At 39.0% G+C, this 12,774-nt stretch overlaps 1 protein-coding gene across 10 annotated transcripts in view; it reads right to left on the reverse strand.

Moving 5' to 3' along the window:
• The window catches only part of rgs3a (regulator of G protein signaling 3a), a 127,531-nt gene that overhangs the window by 58,829 nt on the left and 55,928 nt on the right, over positions 1–12,774 (reverse strand). The window contains exon 1 of one of the 10 annotated variants that reach the window (XM_035526937.2): positions 7,507–7,597. The exons of the other annotated variants lie outside the window; for them this stretch is intronic. The gene's annotated coding sequence lies outside the window, so the exon portion shown is untranslated. Of the gene's footprint in view, positions 1–7,506; positions 7,598–12,774 lie in introns of those variants that run through there. 10 annotated transcript variants of the gene reach the window in all.

A 12,774-nucleotide genomic window follows, 5' to 3' on the forward strand; every position in this document is an offset into this window, starting at 1 on the left:
CCAAAGCCCCACAAAGGGAAACAGTCACAAAGCACACACACACACACACACACACACACACACACACACACACACAACACACACACACACAGTGTCCTCAGCTGCAGTACCTGATGTAAATATGGTCAGTTATGGATCTCGCAAGTCAAAAAGGATGTATTTAAATGTCAGATGTCAGACACAAGGTTATCCATTTTCATAAATGTTACGTTATGACATTTAGGCATTAGGGAGATAGATCCTATGATCTATCAATGAAATGATAAAATACAGCAAATAACGTAATATTAAACTCCCTTTTTTCTAGCTGTTATAAATATGATAGGAAATAATATTGCAAGATTTGTGTCTGAATGACATTAAAAGCTGCTTGACATGCATGATGTGTATAATGTGCTGGGAAGTCCTACACAAAATCTGATTTCCTCAGCGTTCCTCTGCCCTATTAAATAAAATGCAGAGTAGAAAAAAAAGTTTTCCAAGAAAAGCTTTCAGTACTGGGAAAACTCACTTGAATTGATATGTCTGCCTGCTGCATAAGAGGGTTTTTTTCATACTTTTTCATTCATGTAAACCAAAGTGACCTTTATTTTACAGATTTTCTGACATTTTGGGTCAGAACGCAGAAGAGCAAACACAATAAGAACTTTAGTCTTTGTACTTACACCAGTGCATTTGTGACAGGAATTTCAAAGTACTGCTCTGGTTAAAAAGATTTTTTAATGATATTCAAGGGTCACCCAAACAAAGTCACACTTCATTTTCAGGTGCTCTGAGTTAAAATCCTAGCAGACTCTTTCTGTGAAGATCCAGCTGGAAATTGCTTCTATTTGAAGCTGTTAAGGCTATTTTTAAAAATATATGATTTAGAGAGCATTTTCAACACTCTTCAAGATTGATTTCATAATCTTAACAATTTTATTCTCCTAACACATGTTAATTCTCCCAACACAGCTTAATTCTCCTAACACAGCTTTATGATCCTAACATAGCTTTATTCTCCTAATAACACAGCTTTATGATCCTAACACAGCTTTATTCTCCTAATAACACGGCTTTATGATCCTAACACAGCTTTATTCTCCTAACACAGCTTAATTCTCCTAATAACACAGCTTTATTCTCCTAACACAGCTTAATTCTCCTAATATCACAGCTTTATGATCCTAATACAGCTTTATTCTCCTAACACAGCTTAATTCTCCTAATAACACATCTTTATTCTCATAACACATCTTAATTCTCCTAATAGCACAGCTTTATGATCCTAACACAGCTTTATTCTCCTAACACATCTTAATTCTCCTAATAACACATATTTATTCTCCTAACACAGCTTAATTCTCCTAATAACACATCTTTATTCTCCTAACACAGCTTAATTCTCCTAATAATACAGCTTTATGATCCTAACACAGCTTAATTCTCCTAATAGCACAGCTTTATGATCCTAACACAGCTTTATTCTCCTAACACATCTTAATTCTCCTAATAACACATCTTTATTCTCCTAACACAGCTTAATTCTCCTAATAACACATCTTTATTCTCATAACACATCTTAATTCTCCTAATAGCACAGCTTTATGATCCTAACACAGCTTTATTCTCCTAACACATCTTAATTCTCCTAATAACACATATTTATTCTCCTAACACAGCTTAATTCTCCTAATAACACATCTTTATTCTCCTAACACAGCTTAATTCTCCTAATAACACATCTTTATTCTCCTAACACATCTTAATTCTCCTAATAACACATCTTTATTCTCCTAACACAGCTTAATTCTCCTAATAACACATCTTTATTCTCCTAACACAGCTTAATTCTCCTAATAACACATCTTTATTCTCCTAACACATCTTAATTCTCCTAATAACACATCTTTATTCTCCTAACACAGCTTAATTCTCCTAATAACACAGCTTTATTCTCCTAACACATCTTAATTCTCCTAACACAGCTTAATTCTCCTAATAACACATCTTTATTCTCATAACACATCTTAATTCTCCTAATAGCACAGCTTTATGATCCTAACACAGCTTTATTCTCCTAACACATCTTAATTCTCCTAATAACACATATTTATTCTCCTAACACAGCTTAATTCTCCTAATAACACATCTTTATTCTCCTAACACATCTTAATTCTCCTAATAATACAGCTTTATGATCCTAACACAGCTTAATTCTCCTAATAGCACAGCTTTCTGATCCTAACACAGCTTTATTCTCCTAACACATCTTAATTCTCCTAATAACACATCTTTATTCTCCTAACACAGCTTAATTCTCCTAATAACACATCTTTATTCTCCTAACACAGCTTAATTCTCCTAATAACACAGCTTTATGATCCTAACACAGCTTTATTCTCCTAACACATCTTAATTCTCCTAATAACACATATTTATTCTCCTAACACAGCTTAATTCTCCTAATAACACAGCTTTATTCTCCTAACACAGCTTAATTCTCCTAATAACACATCTTTATTCTCCTAACACATCTTAATTCTCCTAATAACACATCTTTATTCTCCTAACACAGCTTAATTCTCCTAATAACACAGCTTTATTCTCCTAACACATCTTAATTCTCCTAATAACACAGCTTTATTCTCCTAACACATCTTAATTCTCCTAATAACACATCTTTATTCTCCTAACACAGCTTAATTCTCCTAATAACACAGCTTTATGATCCTAACACATCTTAATTCTCCTAATAACACAGCTTTATTCTCCTAACACAGCTTAATTCTCCTAATAACACAGCTTTATTCTCCTAACACAGCTTAATTCTCCTAATAACACAGCTTTATGATCCTAACACAGCTTAATTCTCCTAATAGCACAGCTTTATGATCCTAACACAGCTTTATTCTCCTAACACATCTTAATTCTCCTAATAACACATCTTTATTCTCCTAACACAGCTTAATTCTCCTAATAACACATCTTTATTCTCATAACACATCTTAATTCTCCTAATAGCACAGCTTTATGATCCTAACACAGCTTTATTCTCCTAACACATCTTAATTCTCCTAATAACACATCTTTATTCTCCTAACACAGCTTAATTCTCCTAATAACACATCTTTATTCTCCTAACACAGCTTAATTCTCCTAATAACACATCTTTATTCTCCTAACACATCTTAATTCTCCTAATAACACATCTTTATTCTCCTAACACAGCTTAATTCTCCTAATAACACATCTTTATTCTCCTAACACAGCTTAATTCTCCTAATAACACATCTTTATTCTCCTAACACATCTTAATTCTCCTAATAACACATCTTTATTCTCCTAACACAGCTTAATTCTCCTAATAACACAGCTTTATTCTCCTAACACATCTTAATTCTCCTAACACAGCTTAATTCTCCTAATAACACATCTTTATTCTCATAACACATCTTAATTCTCCTAATAGCACAGCTTTATGATCCTAACACAGCTTTATTCTCCTAACACATCTTAATTCTCCTAATAACACATATTTATTCTCCTAACACAGCTTAATTCTCCTAATAACACATCTTTATTCTCCTAACACATCTTAATTCTCCTAATAATACAGCTTTATGATCCTAACACAGCTTAATTCTCCTAATAGCACAGCTTTCTGATCCTAACACAGCTTTATTCTCCTAACACATCTTAATTCTCCTAATAACACATCTTTATTCTCCTAACACAGCTTAATTCTCCTAATAACACATCTTTATTCTCCTAACACAGCTTAATTCTCCTAATAACACAGCTTTATGATCCTAACACAGCTTTATTCTCCTAACACATCTTAATTCTCCTAATAACACATATTTATTCTCCTAACACAGCTTAATTCTCCTAATAACACAGCTTTATTCTCCTAACACAGCTTAATTCTCCTAATAACACATCTTTATTCTCCTAACACATCTTAATTCTCCTAATAACACATCTTTATTCTCCTAACACAGCTTAATTCTCCTAATAACACAGCTTTATTCTCCTAACACATCTTAATTCTCCTAATAACACAGCTTTATTCTCCTAACACATCTTAATTCTCCTAATAACACATCTTTATTCTCCTAACACAGCTTAATTCTCCTAATAACACAGCTTTATGATCCTAACACATCTTAATTCTCCTAATAACACAGCTTTATTCTCCTAACACAGCTTAATTCTCCTAATAACACAGCTTTATTCTCCTAACACAGCTTAATTCTCCTAATAACACAGCTTTATGATCCTAACACAGCTTAATTCTCCTAATAACACAGCTTTATGATCCTAAAGGTTTGTCTGTGAACATTCGAATTCTATAACAGAACATGTGTTTATGAACTGCTCTTGCCACTCTATACAGTACAAAACTTAACTGCTAATTTGGCACTGAAATGAAAGAATGCACAAAAATTTCAGTTGCGCTTCTAAATCGTAGGAAATGTCTGTTACTTTTTAGATTTTATAGATTTTCAAACACTTAAAATATTCCACATATGAGAACTGGGCATGAAAGCAATGAGACCAATAGGAGACACAGACCGATACAGAAGTAGAAACAGACAGAGAGACAGAGACAGGGGAGATTGTAACTTTAGAGACCTATAGGGCATACTTTCACAGAGACTGAACACTTCACTCTACCACTACACAGTCAGTTTGTTCAAGCAAATGAATACAAGCAGAATTTTCATGTTCTGTGTGTGTGTGTGTGGTGTGTGTATAAAAATCCAATTGCATGGTAAAAATCTAATGCAAGAGTATTTCAGTCAGAACTGCTGTGATATTGATAAGTGTCTATTCAAAGAAACATATCAGGTTGATTAAGTGGCAAACATTCATTAGTTAAACGGATGGACATATTGAAGAAGGGTATACTATTAAATTACATTTACAAAATCATGATGTCATCTAATTGTTTCATGTTTTTTTAACATGTATTCACCATATTTACCATTTTATTTCAGCTTTTTGGTGACTCACCATGGTAACATTTTTTGAGAATACTGCAATATTACAAACAACAATAGCCAATCACTTTAGACCAAATCAGATGTCTTGCACCTCTGTCCTGGAAACAAGACCTCAGGCAGAAAGTGTTACATTAGGAAATATGAAATGACTTGTCTGTATGCTTCACCTACTATGTTAACTACCATAGGCTCTTATGGAGCCTAATACAGCAGCTATTAATAGTTGAACATTTCGCTCCTCTGAATTCAAGCAAAACAAGCCCGATCAAAGAGTGTCCTTCAAAGTGAGCGGTTCTGTGGCATGAGTTTAACCAGTGTGAGGGACCTGATCCAGCAAGATGAAGGATGCCAGGGCTGAACTGGAAGGCCATTCACTTCTGAAGCCCAAACAACACCAACTCAGATCAGAGCCAAGACGAAGCGCCTGTGTGCTAGCTCTGTGTGTGTGTGTGTGTGTGTGTGTGTGTGTGTGTGTGTGTGTGTGTGTGTGTGTGTGTGTGTGTGTGTGTGCGCGAGAGTAGTATAAACGCAGTGTTTATAGCAAGACATCATCATGGTGCAGTTGGACTCTGAGGATCAGTGAGGTTAAAAAAGAGAGAGAGAGAAGGTGGAGATTTGATTTAGTGCTCCAGTTAGCACCCGCTGCTGGCTGCACACAGAGCACCAGCTAAACTGGCCCAGTTCCACTGCCATTTACACTTACTGTGCTGTTATTGCGCAAGCACTGGGTGTCCAGGATTGGGACAAATATATCTAGGCTGTGTGTGTGGCTGCCCACTTGAATGAAGCAAAAAGTTCTATTCAGATCCTACCAAGTCAGGCAGACATTTAGTGACTATTTTTAGTTTCTATGAGGTCAACTGCCTCTTTGAGGCTCTGACTCTAGAGATTTAAAGAGAAAGCTTCAGAAATAAAGATGCAATGGTAGGTAGTCCACTGTGTAGTCTAGGCAGATGTAGACTAGCATGTTCTCATTCAGCAAAGAGGGCACATTCAATAACCAAACACATGAAGCAGTGTCCTGTCAATGACACGAGGAACAGCAGTTGTAATACTGGTTATAACAATGTGAGCATGTTTGTAATACAAGCAGCTTGTAAGCCAAAGGTGGAGAGCTCATTTTCAGATGGCAAAAGTTTCTCCAGGATTTCGTTTTTCAGCTGCATCAAAACTTAATTATTAGTCCAAGCGTGCAAACAGAAATAAATAAACACCGTGAGAGTCACGACAGGACAAAATTGCTGCTGAAATTTAGCTGAATTTGAACACATCTGGTAATAGTGTAGCACTGATGTGCTGTAACATTACATTGGTGTATCATTGAAAGTGGTTAGTGCTTATACCTGTAAGTGCTAAACTTGGTCATCAGCCTGCATTCCCTGGAATTGTTAACTGCTTCACTGCTAACTCCCCTAGATTCCCAACTAGAAAGATTCCCAACAAACTCTCCATAGACCCTGCCCCATGGTTTCTGGAACCATCTTCTCTTGCACAATTTCCTCCTACTGAACACAACACAAACACTTGAACAGTGTTTTATCACACTGCCAGCAGGCAAAAATTCTTTTGTGTGGGCTAAGCAAATGCTCAATTTGGTGGAGCTGTAAATTTGCTTCTTCGCCCTGAGACCGGCGTTCACCAGCTCGTGGTCTAATGCCGCCCAGAGGGTGGCTTCCGGCGAAGGGCAAGCCCACAGGCCTACAGCAAAATGCCACAGAGAGCAGGCCAAAAGGGGCATGTGGGTAGATGATGTGATCAGCAAGGTATTCCAACTGCCCCCAGAACAGCAGTGTTTGCGCATTTTATATAAGCAGGAAGCAGAAGGCAAGGAGCTGGTTGTTATGTGCAGCGTTATGATGGAGAAGGGAGTCGGCCCCGCTCAAAGGCATCTGCCTGATCTGGGGTCTGGATCCTTAGCCCTGTGTAATCACATTCATCACACTCAACTCTGAGAGGTATGGAAATGAATACAACACTGAGGCAATTTCTCAGATACTCAGGGATCTCCCGGAAAAAGAAACAGAAAAGATATCACTGACATAGCCTCTTAGATATGAGATTATTCTACTGCCTCAAGGGATGCAGCTTGGATTAAAGCAGATGCTGAAGTACCCCAGCCCGAAGAATTTCGCTCCCTCTGAAATTGGAAAGTGGGCAGCTTTGAACTCACGTGTCAACCAAAATAGTCACCAGCGAATCGGCAAGGGATTTGACTCCATCAAGCAGCGTTTCAACAGGCCCTCTCTACAGCTCAAAACAAACAGGTAAAACAGAGAGAGATTTTGCATCTCCACCCCTGAGGCAGGAGCCGGGAGTTTCAGCGGCAGAACAATTTCGTTCGACACAGATCTCAGTTGAACTACAACTCAGCAACAACCCCTAATAAAAGTGCTGGTTCTATTCATACCCATAGTGCCCTGACTGAGCAGCCTGCAAGCAGTGAAACTGACTCGCCATTACTCATAGCAGACCTTATAAGCATACATTTCAGCTGCGCTCTTATCAAACGACCACCCACCTGAGAGGGGGAAGAGGGGGGAAAAGTTATGGTTTCTTTGGCTTCCGCTGTGACTTTTTCTTTCCATCACATCCCAAATGCTTTCTGTCAAGCTGTGAGTCACTTCTACAAGAATTATTACATTGTAGTTCATGGCACATGCTGTCCTAAAAATATCACTTTGTCACACTGCCACTGCCTCACACCCAAATCCCTCCCCCTCCCCACATGAGCTGTTGTAGAGGGGAACATCCTCTAACAGTGCATGTGACTCAGAGGGAACCTTTTTCCAGTGGGCTAGGCCAATTACATAAAGGTCACGTCTGCTCGCTGATGACTTCTCAATTAGAAACTGCCATAACAGCACATATACTGCAAACTTAATGATCTGTGACTCCATCACCACAAAGAGCTTTCTGTTGAGAGTCCTGTATTAATATAACACTGCAGTCCCCCAAGAAAGAAATAATCCTGCACGATGACATTTAGAGTCCTCCAAAGACTTTTCCTGAGGGGTCCCAGCAAAATCTGACCTTGCCCAGTATGAAGCACTGGAAAACCAGTTTTATATGATTCCGACATGCACAAGCCACTAAACCGGAGGGTGAATCAATGCAGTGTGATTTAATAACCTGGAATATGGATCTGTTTCATGCAGTATTCAATAGAAATAAAAAGGATTCATGACTTTTATATAAATTAATAATAGGTTGAAATTGTCACCATTTAAACTGACAAAGCCCTTTGTTCTTAACAATTATATATGTGTCTCTTCCATGGCAAAAGGAAAGCATTTAAACATAGATAATGTGGCATAATCCAGCAATATATTATAAATGTATTTTAATGTATCAGAAAAATAAAAAATATAGCAACTGAACAATGTCATGCTATGTGCTCCCGTCATACTAATAAATGTGTCAGATGCTGTGACTAAGAGTATGTAAATGGTTGCATGACATGTTCCAGTTTAATTTATGCCTGTAGGAAAGTGGTGTGCAGTCAGACCTTTCAAGCCCTTCAGAAAAGGAGTATTAAAAAAAGTAGATAGGAAAATCTTAAATGCATATTAAAAATAAAGTAAAATAAAAAACCAACCTAATCATATACGTTGCTTTGCATATTCTTGGTTACTATAGGAAACATTCCTATCTGAGAGTGGTACTAATCAAAACTGCTCATTAGTAAGACTGCAGGGTCTCGCTTCTGTGTGCGTGCCTATATGCCCCTTCTGGTGATATTTTGATGGGTTCTGTGATTTAAGTCTGTTGGCAAAATGTCCAGTGTAAGCAGGCTGGCCCTTCTCAGCGTTCTGGAGAACAGGATATATTAGTAGAACATCACTGTCCATGCTCCTTAGCCAGCTGACTGAATGGTGACAAGTGAGACAGACCCTTCAATGAAAATGTCTCAATAACTCAGCAAGGTTGGCTAACTTTACATAGGACGATCTATGAGATGTATGCCTGGTTTAACACTAGCCTGCAGCACACATGCCACTTTTCTTTCAACTATATTTGCAATTTGAGGAAAGCCGAACTGTATTTTGGAATCCAAACAATAATTCAAGGTCGCCAGGATTTTTTTTCTTTTAGGTTTTTTTTTGTTTTGTTTTAACTCTGTCTTCAATATTCAGTCACATCTTTGCAAGATGAAGATCAACAAATTTCCATTTGACATAATTTCTTCTGTCAGTGTCATACTTCATCTAAAGGAGTCATTAAAATAAATTAAGTTAAAATTGTTACGTGTTAAGTGAAAAAACCTCTCGACCCACTAACAACGGGGGATCCCATCTTCACTGAGAGGGCGGAGAAGAAGGGTCTCCAGCAGCCTCGGGGGAAGCCTGAAGCCGAGGTGATGAGTCATCTCATTCAGCCACAGGAGGAGCTAGAGGAGGAGAGTGGGACTCTCCAGAGTCTTGGCACAACCACAGGATGGTCATCGTTTCCCTGGGTTACCAGCAGTGGGTAGTGAGGACTTCGGACAGAGGAGTCCGGTTCAGCTTCGTAGTACCGCGGCACAGACTGTTTGACTTGGTAATTAGCTGAAGACCTAACCCATGTGTGTTAAATCAGGGAGAACACTAGAGCACACAGTGGCAAGCCGCCTATGACTGCAGTTTGGCGGGCGTGTCTAAGGGACACCAGACCGTCATGCACGGTGTAAAAAAAAAAAGAAAATTGTGGTTCCAAGCAATGGCCAAATATGCCACGTTTCACTAGATGCATACCTGTGACAAAGGATGAGGGCAGCAGCCCGGCTACCGCACCAAAGAGCCAGAGAACAGCAGCCAGGGCACACGCTTTACCATTCTGAGCGGTAGCCTCCGTTATACCAGCATATAACGTGTTATAAGCCATGAGGATGATTAGCTGTTTTTGCACAGACAATCATACATGTAGAATAAACCATGATAGTGTGAGCTGAAGCTACATCTTCAACAAACACTCACATTTCCAGTTAATACTCAAATGTACATGTTATGATCACCTACAAAGTTCCCAATAATAAGAAAGTGTGAATGTGAGTTTGTGAAAGACAGACACAGAGATAGGAAACGAAATTTGCTTTGTAATTAACTTACTGTCTCACCACAGTCTGAGCAATGAATGACCCATTGCCAGAAGGATGCAGACAAATTCATTAACAACTCAAATCATTATAGTTATCCCATTGGCCTCTTACAAATAATGCACTGAAAATTAAATATATTTGTTAAGGCCTGAATAACTTCATGTATTCACTGAGGCTTAATTTTAATATTAAAAAGAATATAAAATTCATGACTGATTTGCACTCTGATTTGAGCAAGTAGTTCAAGGTGTACTGCAACTACCAAGGTGCATAAGCCACTAGGCTAGATAAGAGAGATGCTTCTCACTGCCTCTTCAGCTGCCCGCGTGCCAGAGCAGTGGACAGAGCACTGACCCTGGAACAGCTGCATGTACCCTACTGTAGCAGGACTAAAGGCCCAAGTGCCTTTGGAGGCATCGTGTGGACCGTTTAATTTTTACCACTTCTCTTCCCCAATTAGCCACAGACAGATGTCACAGATCTCTACGCTGTCACAGTGCAGTACAGCCAATCAGATGGGAAGAAAAGCACAAGTGCGTCTGTCACCACACCTTTCCATGCCAGAGGCCAGTCACATAGCACCACTGAGAAGCCGTCCAAATATGGGCAAATTTCTCATAATGGCAACTTCTTGTTTAAGTGGATAGGGGTGAGGACGGAAGTCGACAAGACAGGAAATCCCATTCCTGTAGGCAGAGTCATTGTGGCTCGAAATCAATCCCACCATAGTAATGTCATCTGCATACTTGAAGATTCTCACAGAGTCATTACGAAAGATCCATCATTTGTGTACAAGGAATACAGAGGAGGTAACAAGACACAACCTTGAGGAGCCCCTGTATTAGTTGGTCAAACCCTACAGAATATACTATTTACTTTAACCTCCTGAGTTCTGTTCTGCAGGAAGTCAAATATCCATAAGATATGTAAGATTTGCATTAATTTATTGAAAAGCTTTTAAGGTTTAATTAAATTAAAAGTTCAGCTAAAATCAACAAATGGCACATATGTGTCAGGAACCACTAGGTGCTATAATAAGTGGTGCAAGCAAAGAGACAAAGCATCACTGACAGGGTCGTTTCCCCTGTTTGCCCACTGAGAAGTGCCTGAAACTGAAAAGTTAACCATACAAGTGTCCACCTACTGCATGTTCAGAAACTTGAACTGCTTTCTTACTGTTGGGCTACAGGTCTATAATCATAATGATATTAGGTCTTCACGGTATAGACAGGGGTGTCGTTAGGGGTGGGTCTTCGCGGATTAAGCCTCGACTGTTATGATGCCAGCCCCAAATGACTTTTTCTCAGGTTTATTTAAAAAGTGTGCTTTAGCACTAGTGTTACTTAAAAAGTTATGCTGCAGGGCTGAGCCCATGTCTAGTCAGTGTTCCTTAGTAAAGAGATGATAATAGCAGACTTAAAACCCACCCATGGGTATAGGGATGATGATAGCAGACTTAAAACAACCAGGCAATTTGCATTGCTACGAGGACCAGATAAAAATATCAGTATAAACCAGAAAAGGTTCCTGTGCACACCAATGTAATGTAGCAGAGGAAACCTGGTCTAGTCCAGCTGCTTTTCTACCATTTTCCTGACCTCTTATTCAAAAGGTGGGTGAAGATTCTTGGGGACAATTTTCTGTCCTGCTAAGCTTACTGGACCCCGGTCAAAGCAGCAGTAAAATTCATCAGCGTGGTCAGGTAGGCCTGATCATCCTCAGTTATGGCTGAACTAGCAAATTTAGAATATATCATTTGCTGTAGACCCTGCTAGCACTGGCCCTGAGCTCACTGTCTAACTTGGTTATTATGGTCGGTTTTGGCTTTACTGACTGCTTTCTCAGATTTGTATTAGGCTTTGTCAAGTCCTCTATCTCTACTCTTAAAGGCGCGATGTCTTTTTTACCCATAAAGATCTTTTATGTTAAACTATGACTTAGTGTTGCTGTAACCCAAGACAGATGTTGATGGAATGCACGGATTTCCCGAATGTTGATGCAGCATGTGATGTAGCATGTGACAGCAGTTGTGTATTCATCCGGGCGATAGCACGAATTTGCAAAGACTGATCAGTCGGTGTAACACAAGCTGTTCTTAAGGTAATCCGCCGTCTGAGAGGACAACCGTTTGGCAGGCTTGACTTTCGGTTGGTAGACAGGATCCAAAAAGACAAGGTTATGCTCGGAGTGTCCAAGAGGAGTCCAGGCTGCAGCAGGGAGAGGAATGGCAGTAACACAGTGACTCTTATCTAAAATGTCCTCCTACCCAGCAGCCACCTGGATCTGCCGTTTGTATCTTAAGACTCTCCTCAGATCAACATGGCTGAAGGCATTAGCGTCAGTGCACCTGGGTATGTGTTTTCCAGGTCAGTGATATAGGCCAGGAGCTGCTGTGCTCCCTTCTGCTGGTGAAGATTTAGACCGCAACCAGAATAATAAAAGTGGGTTCCCTTGGTAGGTAAAAGGGTCTGTAATTAATGGTGCAAAACTCCATGGAGAGTGTGACTTCTAATTTGTTGTCATATTTTTGCATCATCTTTGGTTCACGTAGCAACACATGCCACCCCCTTTAGATGTTCATAAAGCATAACCTTTAGTATGAAGTGTAACTGTTGCAGTTGCACCTTCAGCTCCTTTTACACTATGTTTCAGCTGAGCTCAATCATATTAATAATACGATAATAATATTTATATTAATAATAATAAATAAAC

The sequence above is a fragment of the Electrophorus electricus genome, chromosome 8, assembly GCF_041902795.1.
Source record: "Electrophorus electricus isolate QZ-2024a chromosome 8, ASM4190279v1, whole genome shotgun sequence".
In the NCBI taxonomy this organism is placed as follows: Eukaryota; Metazoa; Chordata; class Actinopteri; order Gymnotiformes; family Gymnotidae; genus Electrophorus; species Electrophorus electricus.